Genomic DNA, 13,938 nt, shown 5'->3' with positions numbered 1-13,938 from the left:
TAAGCAAATAATTTAAAACTCATTATAAAACACAAGCAGGGTGATTAGAAAGCAGAATAAGCCTACTGGACTACATTAAACATGTATACAGACTGAAATTGTCTATAGAGTTTCCATTGTAGCATACATGTAAATATTTCATTCAGAATCTGCAATCGGAAAGAATTCATTCAGATTGGAAACAATCTTTGCATGTAAACATAGCCACATGTTGTTGATACGAAATTTACTGATTAGTAATTTGGTAGAGTATGGTGAGTCCCTGTGATTTTGGCAAGGATAGCTTATTCTGACAGTATGAACTGCAGACAGGCTTGCTCATCCTAATTGGTTCATACACTTTGTCAGAACAACGGCTACCTGTGACACTTTTTCTTCCATCTTTTCTTCATCTGAAATTCAACAATAGAAATACAGTATCGGTGACACTTTCTATGAAGCCAGTGCTTATAATGAATTATAGCCCCATTGATAATTATTTATAAGCAGGTATTACTGCTTTATAAACACATTTATAAAGACACACAAAGACCTATACTTCGTTATAATAACAGTTATAGCTATATTTATATTATTGGTATAATTAATCATAAATGATACACTTGCTTTTTCAATGCCCATGCTCATAATGCATTATACACCAATTTATAAGTATTAATTAGTCAGTCTTATGGTTCCATTAATGTATTCATAAAAATGCAGCCTGCATTTTTATAATGTTAATATAGTGTAGTTATAATGACTTACTAGTAATACAGATTTATTTCTATGTCCAATAAGTGAATTATTTTATATTGTTGTTGATAGTTGTGTTGTTCTGCCTTATAAGTACTTATTGTGTTATATTATAATACATACTATTACATTATGTTATAATACAATTACTAACCTTTAAAAATGCATCATTGATGGCTTTAAGTAAAGTGAAAGCATAGGATGCAGTTTCCATAATGTAAATGTTAAGAAATCGTGAAGATGTGCTTATTATGCACATCTTTATGTAAATGTAACTACTGAACAATAATGGTTTTAATAATGTAATGAAAAAATAAATAATGTTACTTACTAGCAAAACATTGTAACATTAATTTTTTGAAGTACAATGTCAAATCGGAAGATGCATTTCCATACATATGGCTGAGGAGCGTTTAACAAGTCAAACTTTCTAGTCAAACAAATACTTATAATACAAATACAAACAAACAAATTCCTGACATCAAGAAATGCCTGAGATGAACATTAAGAACAAGTGGCTAACACTCTGTGTCTCAGAAGGTGCTGGCTGTTGGCCAAAATTCTCCATCAATTTTCATCTGGGAGATTGTCTCTTTGATGGCACTGCTGATTGCAGCAGGACATCTATCAGTAAATGAGGAGAGCTTCTCCACACACTCATTCCATGGAGTGATCATGTCAAAAACCTCGGGAGCAGCTCGTTTCAGTTCATTAATATGATTTGTTGCTTTAATGTGTTTTTTCATTATCTTATTAAAAAATTATTGTTCAGTAGTAACATTGTGTGTGCAGTGTCATGATAGCCGCTCACACTAGGATAAGCATGCGTATTTTTGTCACCCACCGCTGCAAATACGGGCAGGAACAGGATATGACATCATCCGTCAAAACCAGGCAGACTCTCTTTTTAAGTTGTTTTTATTATCTTTCAAAGCTAAGTTATCGCAATACTGCTGAAATTAGTGCTTCCATTTTTTTTTTTTTTTTACTAAAAAGGTCACGCAGTGATATCGCGATCATCTATTGGCCACACATCTTCACGTGATACGATTATGCAGGTCAGAGTTCACCGAATTTGAACTTTCATCACGTAGCAAGCTTGCGTTCCGGTCTGCCGTTTTCGGATGCGTTTGCGCGCTAAAGCCTAGTGTGACTGCCCCATGACTCTGTGAGGAATTGGAGCGTTTTTTGGAGGAAGACAGTGTGGATTGAGTCAAGGCGCATTCCAGCATGGAGTGGACACGGTTCTTGAAGCGTACGTAAATTATGTTGCTTTCTATTTTTATTTGTTGCTTGTAGTGTGGAAATGTCTTTTTTGCAGGTAGTATGTGAATTCATTTTTGCATGTAGAATGAAACTATATTTTTCCACATGCACCATGGCAGTAATTTTTCCACATGTAGCATGGCACTGCATTTTTTATAACAATAAACAACAGCAAATGCACCAGCATGGGTTCTTTGATAACTAACTAGAAATATAGTATTATTATTGTTATTATATAAATATAAAAGCCAATTTAGCATTTACTATAGGTGATTTTGCATACTTATTGAACTTTGTATTCATGATTATTTTGTTACAGCGAAGAAGAAAATGCTCCTGATCCTCCTCACACTCCTTCTGAGTCCTTCTCCCCCAACACCCACATGGAAGTTTCCACTGCAAAACTGACAGCTCCATCCACCCCCCCAGAGAAGTCACAGAAAAGGGGTCACTCATGTGTCACTCATTTGAGCCATTTGGAGGCCAGTTCTCCTGCACCTACAACACAACCTGAACAGGACAGGTGGCACAATATTAATGAGGATGATGTGCCTCCCATACAATATCACTTTTCTCCTGCCCACAGTCCTGGGGTACAGCTTGATATCCAGCAGCAGCACATTTCTCTAGAGCTGTTCTACTTTTTTTTTTTTTGGTAAAGCCACAGTCTGTGCAACAACACAAACCTGTATGCAGAGTAAAAGGAGAAGGGTATGTAGACACTGTGGAGTCTTGTAACTAGCCTGAAGATATGCAAATTCCAGGGCCTAGTCGTTTATTGTGGCCTAATAAAGCCATCAAGAGTTTGAGATTTGTGGAGAAAGAATAACCTACATCATTATCCATTCCCAACCTCTGCCCTGGCATTCTACAGATTTGAACCAATATTCCGATTCCTCAAGCGCAATATCAAAGATGGATGCAGAATGACCGGCTAAAAGGCACCACTGGCTATGATTGGCTCTTTTATGTGAAACCCACCAGGAAGCAGCTCTTATTGACATGCAGGGTATACTACCAGCCTCACCAAAACTTGGCCATCGATGAAAGAATGGTAGCCACAAGGTCTAGAATTGTGGTTTTGGGAGTGATGAAGCCATAAGTTTAGTGTGTCTGAGCCAGTGTAGCTGCAGCTGTCAGTGATGTGTCACAGGTGGCAGAGAAGAGGCCATGCTATCCACTGACAATTGTAAACACCTCAACCTCTGCTAAGAGAGACAAAGCCTCAGCTGGGATAAAACACTGTGTACTGCCTTCAAAGGAAGAAGTACAGCAAGACTATTTAGAAATGCAGGTCTTGTGATGTGTTCCTGTGTACTATATTGGACCATCTTTGTTTCACTGAGTTGGGATGCTGTCAAGGACAGCCAAACTCAATGATGCGCACTAGACCTTGACTCTTTTTTTTTTTATTACTCAGTTTTTTTGCACTTTTGTTCATGTTTAACATGTACTAGTTTATATTTTGCACTTTCATATTTGTTGTAAATAGTTATTTTTGCCTCATAAAATCCAATCCCACGTCCATGGTGGAAACAGCCTTTATTACATATGTGACAGTGCTAACAGGGCTCTGGTGCTGATTTCAGTGAAGGTTAAATGAGTAAAGGTTAAAAAAATTTATTTGTGAAATTGCATATTTTGCAGCTAAGAGTTTCATGCTTTGAATTTTGTACTATTTGGATAAATGTTCTATTTGTGTAATAAGTTCATGTTCATGATTTCTTAACATTTGCATTATGGAAACTGCATCATATGCTTTCACTTTACTTAAAGCCATCAATGATGCATTTATAAAGGTTAGTAATTGTAGTATAACTCACAATAAGTATTTATAAGGCAACACAATAATATAAAATAATTCACTAATTGGACATAGAAATAGATCTGTATTACTAATCAGGCTGCATAAAAATGCAGGCTGCATTTTTATGAATACATTAATGGAATCATAAGATGGACTAATTAATACTTATAAATTGGTGTATAATGCATTATGAGTATGGGCACTGAAAAAGCAAGTGTATCACTTATAAGTAATTATAACAATAATATAAATATAGCTATAACTGTTATTATAACAAAGTATAGATCTTTATGTTTCTTTATAAATGTGTTTATAGAGCAGTAATACTCGCTTATAAATAGTTATAAATGGGACTATAATTCATTATAAGCATGGGCTTCATAGAAAGTGTTACCGATTTTTCTCATTTGTGATAAATGTTTTAGCCCTAATTCTAAGAGTGAATTTTGAAACAAGGACAGTGTTGATAATGACCTGTCAGGAAGGCAAACTAGAGAGTTCCATTCTGAATGTTTATGAGTAAAAAGTCACAAACTGTGCACTGTAATTACAACCAATCTCTCATGTCTTCATACGAACAGTGTGCTATTATTGGACATTGAGAAGCAGAACGATATGCTCAATATTGCACTTCCAAACATAATCAGGCGGTCTGGCTTCACCTCTGTAACAGTCTTATCTAATGAACCTTGCCGGAGTAAATCAGAGGACTTGTGGCACATACTTGGCCAACAGTCACTTATCTAATGAAGAAAAAAAATTAAACAATCATTTGCCATAATAAGTGGTATGTATATTGCCTGCACCATCTCATTTTTAAAATACACTGAAGCATAAATGTGCTACATTATATCAGTGAAGCATTATCATACAAAGATGTGTTCAAGCTCAGCCAACATCTGATGCTGGAATTTATATGCTTGTCATTTGATTTTGCAGTTAATAGAGCAGATGCTTCTGGATGAGTATTACTGGCCAGAAACAGAAAAGCTTATCTACAACATTCACTCAAACCTATAGGCATCAGGCAAAGATGAAAGATACAAGAATCTATTCCATATTTTGCAGTTTACAACTTCAATTTAATGCTGTATGCTGAAATATATGGCTTGTCAGATTGGTCTGTGTAAATGCTCTCATATATCATATGAACTCATTTGCCTCAAAATTTAAAAAAAAAAAAAAAAAAGGTGTACATAAATTGCTTGGTATTTAATGGTTAGAAGTGTACAAGAAAAGCCCATTACACAGTGTGTAGTGGAAATATTGTGCTCAGAATGGATTTTTGTGTTCGTGTCAGCCACGTTGTTGTGTAATGCAGCGAGGCAGCACTGAAATCGTTTAAGTAATTGCTCGTCTATCATGATGTGCGTTGACCATGGCATCTCCAGACTGGAGGGTACATCAAGCAAGAATAGGAAAACATAATCAGAACGATGTAGTATGTATATCACAGAAAAATATATATATATAGTAGTGTCCTATAATGTTGTCAATTCCAGTCTATCAGTCAAAGGTGGTGTAGCTCAAGCAGTAAAGTGAGAATGGGCATGTTTGTAATCTTTTAGCAGAACAGTGTTAATGAACTGCCTGCATTCATTCATCTTCAGTAAGCGCTTTATACTAGTGTGGTTCACAGTCAATCTGAAGCCTATCCTGAACACTGGGCGCGAGGCAGGAATACATTCTGTATGGGATGCAATTCCATTGCAAGGTAGCACACACACACACACACACACACACACACACACAGAATTTAGCATAACCAGTTCCAATGCACATACTTTAAATTCCAAAATATTAATAAATAACATATTCACTGATTTTTTTTTTTTTTGCATATTTTTACCATGGGAGTATTCATTGTAGGATATTTGTCTTTTTCACTGATCAAACTCTGTAGCAGAAGGATATTTGCCTTTTTTCTGATTTCATTTTCATTTATTATATGTAAGGCGTGCACGCTAGCACACAAAGCACCACTCTCAATTTTTTATTCATTTTGCAATTGATATGCCTTAATGAAAGTACGAATCATGTGCCCTTAATCAAATCTCAGGAAAGGTGTACAATGCAAGCACACAAAACATACAACATTATCCCACAATACGGCAGCATTACCAAATGGAAACCTGAGCATCACTGGCATTCATTTAATGGAGTTTCTTTCTCAATACTGCATTAGGTATAGCTGCACCCTCCGGTAATGGGTGTGTCATGAGAATAACTGTGTCGGGAAGCAATAGGGAAAAATGTATTACTTAATCATCTCATATTATGTTGTAATGGATGTGTAAAAATTATTCAATTGTTTAATGCAAGGCAAAACAGTAATTTGGACCCCCTGACTGGTTAATGCGCTGGGGCTCGCGAACCCATAAATTGCATTATTTTTGTATAAGGCATGTGGATTTGAAAGGGCAAAAAAAGCATGCACACATTTTGCAAATGTAAATAAACAAATGACTTAATAAGAATAGGAAACATGTCTCCTTAATCAAATCTCAGTTTAATGCCATGATACACACTCAGCAGGTACAAAAGATTTGAAAAGACTTTCAGATAATCATCTGACTGGCAAAATTATAAAATGACTATTTATTTACACCCTTAACTGAGATAAAAGTCTAAAGCCACAACAGATTGCATTGGCTTTGCCAAGAGCCTCAGATAAAATGGACAATCAATATGCACTCCATTGTAAATCTATCTCTTCACAGTGCACCCAAAAACAAGTAGTTTATGACAAGAGTTTCATATAAAAGTAAGTATGTATTCAAAATGCATTCCTGGTGTAATACAACCCCCTTATCAGATTATATGTTTTATATAATATATAGCACCTAACAAACGCTTAGGGAAAGAAAAGCGGAGTGGAGAGTGATCGAAATTCCAGGGGGCCCTTATTAGTGTAGATAAAATGTAAGGGTGAATCCTGAGGATAAGTGGCAGGGCCAGGGGAGTAAGTGCACTTACAGAGAGGGGAGGCAGCGGCCAGTGAGCCATTCCACAAGCCCATCATCACTCTGCCCTATTTCCCCCAGTCCATCAAACAGGCCTTGTCCCTTAAGCTCCAACCATCACCAAGGGAATTACACACACAGAGAGAGAGAGAGAGAGAGAGAGAGAGAGAGAGATGATTTTGCAAACAGCTATAACTTGACCTATCTTTGATTTTGCCAATGAATTGTAAATATTAACTGTATACAATTTGGCCTTAATTGTTATTATCATATGAAATATCAATAGTTCTTAGTAGTGGACCTAGAAATAATGTAGAAGCTTGAATATTAAATACTCAAGATATTGAACATTTACGTTCTTTGCTTCACAATTCTAAAACCTTCTGTTTATTTCCAATTTTAAGTATATATTTTTTTAATATCAGATTTTCAATGTGGTCTCAAACTTTTGGTCCCTACTGTATTTATATATATATATATATATATATATATATATATATATATATATATATATATATATATATATATATATATATATAAATTTGAGCAGAATGTAAATAAATTAATCAATCAATAAATAAAAAAAATTCAAAGAGAGAACATGAGTAAAATGAGTGCTGAGAGAAAATGAAATTGACATCTAGTTTAATAAGTCATAAATTCACATAATCAAACATTTTATTATAAGTATAAATATAGCTCTCATGTTCATTCTAATATAGCAGCAGAGATGAGATACGGAGGATTTAACAGTCTCCGAAGATGAGAGTTCAGCACTGTTCTGGCATGTTTAAACAGAATTCTGCATACTGCTCTTTCCCAATGTTCTCACCTCTAATTTGGCTGTACTTGTTAGCTACAAAATGAGATAAGCCAAGCATTCCAGATGCAACTATAAATAAACATGAATATGAGGAAACTGGTCCCTTCTGAAAATTGCATGATGGGAGAAGATATGTGTATAGAACTCAACATTTCAACACCATCTATCCCTGCTCTTTATCTCTATCTGTCTTTATCTCTCTATCACTTTCTATATCTCTTTTCACTCATGTTTCCATCATCTGATCTCTCTTTCTCTCTCTCTTTTTGTCCTCCTTCATTTTCTATATCTCCATCTCACTCACCTTGTTGCACCTCCCTTTTGTTAAGACCCTCTCTTTCTCTCCTTATTTCTCTATTTCGCTCACTTTCTTCTTTTTGGCCTCCCTCTATCTCTCTGTCAGGTGAGTTCAGACACATCAAGAAAGTGATAGCAATATTGATTTCTCTGCATGAAGATTTAAAGCAGATTAGGCAAACCAAGGGTCAGGGCCATCTTCAAGAAGGGTCGCAAACCACACCGGTCAGCAACAGTAACTCAACCACAGCCATTATGTGTTGTATATCATATGATGGGCATCACACAGATGTGGACAAAATGCCATTTTCACAATAAGGGATAGATATCACACTATTTATGTTTGCTAGATGTCCAGAAAAACAGTAGCACCGTATTGCAGCAAACCTACAAAAACTATGCTTTTAGTATTTCAATTTAACATCTAAAAAGTGAAAATTAAGATATTTCAAAGCAAATTTTGATTTTAGTGTCACTTATCAGCTTGTTATTACTGCATGAAACAGTGGGCTTGGTTAGCATCATAAAAATGCTGATGATATCCACAGTATCTCAAAAAGTGCCTTGTGCACTATTTTAATAGCATCAGTACTGCCATATATTACCTATATGACATTTTAAACTTGGTTGCATAAATGTTTTGTTTTTTTTTGTCCCTTCCTTTCTTTATTCCTTTCGTGATTCTTTACTCCTTTTCATGCCTTTCCTCTTTACCTCACCGGGCTCTCCCTACAGTAGGCGATATCTCCTGAGGCTATTCTCTTTTTCTATTTTTCTCATCCCTCAGTTCCACTGATCCTAGCAGTGCTGCTAGGGATCATTAGAGCCCAGGTATGATAGTACGACTCCACTGATCAATCAGATCCATGGAGGATCCAAAAGTTTCCGAGGTGACGAGCATTCTCATCCCCTATTGGTTTGTGACCCGAGCTGAGAGTGAGAGTGCACGTGGGCACATTGGGCGGCATTTGGAGTTCAACACCCAGATGACCACACTGAACCCACATGCAGCATCAGCATCCTGCTTCCACAACACTTTTTAATTCACTCCTTCATGCATGCGTTCATAATGAGAACATAACAAACAGCAGGCATTAGTGTCTTAAAATCTCAATACTGAATTAACTCTTTCGAGGCGGAATTATGTTGATTATGAACGTCCATGTGTGTCCAGCTGTGTAGGTGTTCCTTCAGCCCTGATCATTATGTAGTGTGAATGTGAGATGCTGGTCCTTGTACTTTTCTAAAGGATGCTCAGGAAACATTGATTAGCACTAAAGGTGGACACTGGAACTTGTATTCATCTGTCCAAAAGGACACAAATACCAAGTGATTCAGTTCAATATATCGTATGGATCGTATTAGTATTAATCAGGTTTGTTAACAGGAAAGTCCTGATTAGTAGCCCATGGCATGATTATTGACTTAAGCATGGCTGATAAAAGCAGCCTACAGTATATGTAATGCATGACTGACAAGATGGTGCGCATGCATTATTCTATCCCGACATTAAATAATGAATACCAATAATCAAACCAAGTTTAAAATACGTACCAGCTAAACGTGTGGGGTGTTTTTTTCTTCCTCCATCAATTTCTGAGAATGCGTTATTGCTTGGTATTCCGCTGCACGTATGGGACGGAACCCGCATGGAGAGCGCCTTTGAACATCATTCCTCTCAGCTCGTGCTTTCAGCTGGAGAAATTACGCTATGTATACAAAATAACAGCAACAAAAACCTCAGATTTCCAGAAACACGCGCACACACACACACACACAGGGTGCACGCGCGCACACACCTTCGTAAAGCTAGAAAACGCTATTAATTCCGTGTCACGGAGATAACGCTCTCTCGCGCTCTGCCCTCCGCAATGAGTCCACCAACTGCGTGCTGCGCGCGCGGTCTCTCTCTCTCTCTCTCTCTCTCTCTCTCTCTCTCTCTGCGTGTGAGGGGAAAGTGTGACGAAAAGCGGAGAAGGCAGAGGATAAATGAAGAAGAGAGAATAACAGTAAAGAGACTGTTACTGTCAGTGCTGTGCAAAAGAGCACCAGCAAATATAGAAGTAAATAACCTACCTAATGGCCGCTGGAGGAATTAAAAAGGTGGAAACAATTTTTATTCTCATCTGCGCCAATAGTGTGTTCTCTACGATTGCCCATAGGTGTATAACATAACTATAGGCTACAAAACATGAACCCATAATACGATAGCATTATCGAAATCAAACAGAGCAACTGAGCACCACTGCCTTCTTTTATAACTGAGTTTCCTTCTCAGTGCTGCATTAGGTATCTACAGCTGTACCTCCGGTAATGGGCGTGTCATGAGAACAACCGTGTCGGGAAGCAGAAAGGAAAAAAATATATATTGGTTAATATCATCTTCTCGCATTTTAATTGGTGTTGACAGGTTAATGTTCCATTAAATGTTTCTTTCTCTAGTGCTATTTTTGTTCCCCCAGTCACCCTTGGTCTCACAGTGTTTAGTATCATCTTCAACCTAAAAACTAATCCTCTGTCCAAATGAGATGTAGGTATAAAAGTTGCACTGACTGAACACTTTGTTGGCTGCATCACATACAGTCCTCTCTGAAATTATTGGAACTGCAAGCCCAGTTCTTTTGTTTTTGCTATACATTGACACAAAACCCACTGCAAACACAACAAAGGACTTTATCCTGGGGGGAACAAAAAGTGGAAGGTTTTAGACTGGCCAAGTCAATCTCTAGACCTTAACCCAATTGAGCATTAACCCATGTCACCTCCTGAAGACGAGATTGAAGAGAGAAACCCCCAAAACAAACACCAACTGAAAGAAGCTGTGGTAAAAGCCTGGGAAAGCATCACAAAAGAGGAAAAATGCAACAATTTGATGATGTCAGTGGGTCACTGGCTTGATGTAGTTATTGCAAGCAAATGATATGGAAGCAACTGTGTTATTTATTTTCGTTTACTTTAAGACTGTAGGTTCCAGTACTTTTGCTCACCTAAATAATTGAGTGGTCCACCACCAAAGTTGCCGTGTTCTAAGTTGTTTAACATATCTAGTTGTAAATATCAGGAAATTAAAGCTGAATTTCTGATCCATCTTTTCATCTCAAACTCAAATGTCTTCAGTGTATAGCAAAAACAAAATAAGTGGCTTTGCCTTTCCAATACTGTCAGAGGGGGCTGTATGTGACTTATTGTGTGAGGTATTTAATTTCATTATTCATTCATCTTCAGTAAGTGCTTTATCCTGGTCAGGGTCAGGATGGAAAGCTGGGCGTGAGGAGAGAATACACTCTGTCTGGGATGCCAGACCATCACCGGGCAACATGCACACACATTCAAACACTCTTTCACACCTAGGTGCAATTTAAAGTGAAAAACAATGAGTTATAAAAGTCACATTCATTTGAAAGAAAAAAGCTAAACACTTCTTTGGGATCAACAATATGTAATTAAGGCATATTGGGACATCAGGTAAACTGAGACAGTTAAACTTAGCAGTATTTGTTTTCTGTATACAGAGGTATTTACTTGGTGTAGTGTCTTCACACAATTTCAGAAATTATGTGAGAAACTATTTATTTAACATATAACTGTTGGTATTTTTCCCCTAAATAATATAGTTTGACACTAAGAAAACATAACTAGATCTTACCAAAATTACATGTAAATTATTTTAGTTAAGTTAATATCTAACCTTGCCTTGGCTTGCTGCCTGCAAAAATCACTTTGGGAAATAAGCTTGTTTAAGTACCAGAATCAGCCTGCCTAAAGATGTCCAAGTGTGCTTTCTCACAGTTTGATCAAGTTTTGTGCCATTTTATGCCAGAGAAACTAAGCCTAAGAAATTCAGTTTGTAATTAGATACCAGCTGTCAAAATGACTGGGATGCTACTGCGGCATCAAATAATATAAACAGAGAAGAACGCTTACACAGTCTGTACAGAAAACACTGGACAACCTTTTAAATTTTGAAATGACTTGATACACAAGAAGTTTAATCAACAGAACTGACTGAATTAATCAGTATTTATTTCCCCACTGATGTAAGCATGAACAGAGATTAATTGAGTGAAACGACAGCGATGAGACTTGTGTTTAAATGCCGCAATGAAATGGATACGTCGAATTATGAATTTTACTTCAGGTTATGAGACAGAGACTGGTGTGTCTGACATTTACAGTACAATCAAAGTTTCATTTCTCATTCATTTTTCATTGAGGTACAGTGTGTTGTGTTAGAGTGACCTCTTCCATGCTATTCTGTGCTTTAATCTATAGGCCACCTAACCTGTACAACGCTTTTTTAAGTGATTTTTGTCTTTTTTTTTTTTTTAACTTCTATTGTTCCATTGTATGATCGTATGTTATTATTGGGTGATTTTAAGGTGCATGTTTGCTGCCCTGGTCGACCTTTGGTTACTGAATTTTGTAATATCTTGGATTCCTTTGGTCTTATTCGACATTTAAATCAGACAACACATGTCCTTGGTCATACTCTAGACCTTATATTGTCATATGGAATCGCTGCTGATAATGTTAATATTGAAAATGATTCCTTCTCTGATCACAAGTCCTTTGTTTTTAATGTCCCTGCTGCCAGCTCTGTCGTTGTGACAAGGCCTTCAGGCTATAACTCACGTTTTATTAATTAACTCACTGCCTCTCAGTTTAGTGAAAGTTATCTAGGTAATGCTGTTGAAAAATCTATCTTGCGTGCTGCAGAGTCTTGTTGATGATTTGATTGCCTTATTTTACACATTTTGCTCTGATATTTTAGATTCCATTGCTTCTTTTAAGCTGAATCAACCAAAGCATAAATCTTATTACTGGCTGGATGATAATACTCCTTCTCTCAGACAGGCTTGTCGTAAAGCAGAGCGGAGATGGAAGCATGATCATTTAACTGTGTCCTTTCAGATTTTTAAAGATTGTTTGTTTAAGTTTCAGAATGCAGCAAAGTCAGCTAGGTCTAGGTATTTCTCTGATTTAATTATTACACACTGTCATAGACCTAAGATTTTATTCACCATGATAAATTCAATTATCAATTCGAGTTGCCAATACTCCTGCTCCTGTTTTTAAATTTAGCTATGCTATTGGAACCTTTACAATTTGATTTCACTGCTTATCATAACACAGAGTCTGCTTTGCTAAAAGTGTCCAATGATATTTTACTGGCAGTGGATGCTATAAAAAATACTGTGTTGGTGCTACTAGATCTTACTGCCTTTGATACTGTAGATCATAACATACTTCTTTGGTGCTTAGAGGATCTGTTTGGTATCAAGGTTACCACCCAGAATGGTTCAGCTCATATCTTAAGGACAGGTCCTTTTCGGTAGCATTGGGTAATTTCTCCTCATCTTCTGCTCCTATTATTAGTGGTGTACCTCAAGGCTCCATGCTTGGCCCACTTCTTTTTAACTTATATATGTGTCCATTGGGGAATATTATTAGGTCACATTTGATTTATATGCTTATGATACCCAGTTGTACATACCATTGAAAGCTGTTGACTCCATTCAGCCATTGTTGGACTGTCTGGACGACATAAAAAAATGGTTAAGAAATAATTCCCTCCAACTTAATGAAGACAAAACCGAAATAATTGTTTTTGGCCCCCTCTCATTAATGAGCTTCGTAACCATTTCCCCTCAATTTCTTCCCAGGTTAGGAACCTTGGTATCATTCTGGACTCAGAATTATGCTTAACAAAGCAAATAAATTTGGTCATTAAAAATAGTTTTTATCAACTACGGATTATTTCTAAACTTAAAACATTTTTATCTTTCCAAGATCTGGAGAAGGTTATTTATGCTTTTATCACTTCGCACTTAGATTATTGTAATTCATTATACTTGGGTCTTCCTCAGTCATCTCTTGGTCGTCTCCAGATGATTCAGAATGCAAGGCTGTTGACTAGGGCAAAGAAATTTGATCGTGTCACCCCAATTTTAGCATCGCTCCATTGGCTCCCAGTCCATTTTAGGATTCAGTTTAAGATTCTGATGTTTGTTTTTAAAACTCTTAATGATCAAGCTCCTTCCTATCTC

The 13,938-nt window shown here is 36.7% G+C and overlaps 1 protein-coding gene across 5 annotated transcripts in view; it reads right to left on the bottom strand.

The window, feature by feature from the left end:
* Window positions 1-10,401, bottom strand: part of cntn3b (contactin 3b) — an 86,347-nt gene extending 75,946 nt beyond the window's left edge. The window contains exons 1-2 of one of the 5 annotated variants that reach the window (XM_053636001.1): window positions 9,968-10,401; window positions 9,446-9,600 (exon numbers count right to left, since the gene is read on the bottom strand). The gene's annotated coding sequence lies outside the window, so the exon portion shown is untranslated. Of the gene's footprint in view, window positions 1-6,784; window positions 6,880-9,445; window positions 9,818-9,967 lie in introns of those variants that run through there. The other 4 variants (XM_053636002.1, XM_053636000.1, XM_053635999.1 and 1 more) reach the window with 4 other exon arrangements.
* Between the last annotated feature and the right edge of the window lie 3,537 nt (window positions 10,402-13,938).

This window comes from Ictalurus furcatus, chromosome 11 (genome assembly GCF_023375685.1).
Source record: "Ictalurus furcatus strain D&B chromosome 11, Billie_1.0, whole genome shotgun sequence".
Classification (NCBI taxonomy): domain Eukaryota; kingdom Metazoa; phylum Chordata; class Actinopteri; order Siluriformes; family Ictaluridae; genus Ictalurus; species Ictalurus furcatus.
This window is presented reverse-complemented; position numbering and strand designations above follow the sequence as displayed.